The following is a 2,338-nucleotide window of genomic DNA, read 5'->3' on the forward strand; positions in this document are numbered from 1 at the left end:
AATGACATAGAATTTAGAAAAAAAGTAATTAGACACATGGCTGACAAAACAACGAGTATAAGGGTGAAGACATGATGCAACTGGCACGAGCAGCCCATCCAGCCTGAAGAAACACTTGTCATTACTATCAAGGTGAGCTCAATGTTGATGCTAAAAGCAGTTTCATATTACTTTATTCATATGAGGATAATCATAGATAGTACAGGGAACAAATCAATTTCATTTGAATTCTAGTTTATGTTGTATAGGTCTGATAACACAACAAAGTAAAGATGCAGATATCATTAATCCTAATAACAAAATATAAGCATTTCTCCTAGTACAGACATATGTGTAATACTAAGACTGTTATTGTATTACATAGGTTGTGAAGTCATATTTGTAGTATAACAATGAGACTGCATAGGAGAGTGGGCGTAGGAGTAAGGAGACACCTGTGGAGTATAAACAAAAGCTGAGGAAGAAGAACCATGGGTATCTGAAAAGGGAGATATGGTAGGCACTGAATATGGAAATTGTTGTACAAGTTCCCGTAGGCGCCTTCTATCAGCAACTGCACAGCAGGAATTCTTTTAACATGAGGTAACCAACATTTGAAGAACATCAGATCCTCGTCATCTTCTTTGTCTTGCTTGCGATTTATTTTTTCTTTCAAGTACTTAATTTTGTTGTTGTTCAATATCCAAGATGTTCTGGTTGTAGTCATTTGTTTTAGAGCGTTTGGTAGCTCCCATTTTTCTGATGGGTGGCAGGTGAGGCGAGCCATTGCTTTTAACTTCATCTTTGCGTTTAGGTGTCTTTAGTGTGGGCTGAAGAGGCTGACGCACTTTCCTCCGTAGCCAAGGGGAGCTCCATGGTACCCATTTGGCATTCTACTTGAGGTGATTCTGGTAATGAGGTTTCAGCAGTATCACTAGTTTAGCACACCTGATAATTTTCCAGTTAAGGCTCTTGCTTTCACGACGTCTTTCAGGTAATGCAGTAACTTGAAATACTGCCACTTTGATGTGGGAGTGTCACCTGTGGCTTCACCTGATCGAGCTGGTGGAATTTTCCCAAGGTCCACAGCAAACTGGTCTCTAAGATATTTCCATTCTTTTTAACCAGTCTCTGAAAAGACAAAAAGATTTGGGAAGTGGTAAAAAAAAGGTTTGATAATGATACGTATTATGTTAATACTGTACATACATATCCTGGACAGACAACCTTCAAGACTGTACTGTACTCTATAGGCAAAATGCACACACACATGCATGCAAGCACATTTTCAAGCTGCACCAAGGCTAACAACAACGATCGTATTATCATATTCATCATCGTTTACTGACATTGCTTATTATATTATTTCAGATATCAAGCCACAGGATCGTTATTCCGTGCCCTTGCATTTTCGTTTAGTGTCGGAGTGACAACAGTGGGAAAGACTCTTATCGCACTTTGGGAAGAACTGCATGAGGAACACATGCCAGTACCAACAAAGGAGTCTTTTAAATTGATCGCTGAAGATTTCTACAGCATCTAGAATTTCCCTAACTGTTTAGGTTCAGGTGATGGAAAACATATGTTCAATGTCCCCAAAATTGTCATTCAAGCTGTTGCAGATGCACACTACAAGGTCATTGCTATTGATATAGGAGGCTTTGGAAAGCAAAGTGATGGCGGTACGCTCCAGGCCTCGGAGCTGTACACTGTCTTGACAAGGAGAAAACTAGAAATTCCTGAACCTTCTTACCTACCACTTACAAATGTCAAAGCCCCGTATATGTATGTGGGGGATGCAGCCTATCCCCCTTTACCTTTCCTTCCAAAACCGTATGGTGGACGTAATTTCACGATTGAAGATACAACCTTCAACCAACGCTTAGCCAGATGTGGGAAAACTGGTGAGTGTGCTTTTGGCATTTTATACAGCAAATGGCGTTTACTGTCAAAGTGTGTGGAACCCAAGTTGATTTGATTGATTACATTGTAAAATATGTGTGTGTTCTGCATAACACAATCATAGATAAAAAGAGCGTTGAACATCATTGTCGTATTGTCGGGAAAGACCATCAAACGAGGCTGTGAATGTTAGGGAAATCTTTAAATCTTTCTCATTGAAGTATCCTTTAGTATATGAGCACCAAACAAAATAGTAAACCATGTTTAAGATCACAGATTTTCACTAGCTGTGTTTTTGCTACTTAACTAACTTAATTACTCCTCTACTGTACAATGAAAAACTAGATAAAATGGTTCATAAGAAAAATTCGTTTCACTGACCTCTATAACTTACTGCACTATTTTCGACAAAACATCTTTCTCTATTAGGCTGCAACTATATACAGCGGACTACATT

General features: G+C 38.9%; 1 pseudogene; it reads right to left on the reverse strand.

Annotated features, from left to right (window-relative positions):
• LOC119587412 overlaps window positions 1–2,338 on the reverse strand; it is a 4,767-nt pseudogene continuing 2,429 nt past the window's right edge.

This window comes from Penaeus monodon, chromosome 22 (assembly GCF_015228065.2).
Source record: "Penaeus monodon isolate SGIC_2016 chromosome 22, NSTDA_Pmon_1, whole genome shotgun sequence".
Classification (NCBI taxonomy): Eukaryota; Metazoa; Arthropoda; class Malacostraca; order Decapoda; family Penaeidae; genus Penaeus; species Penaeus monodon.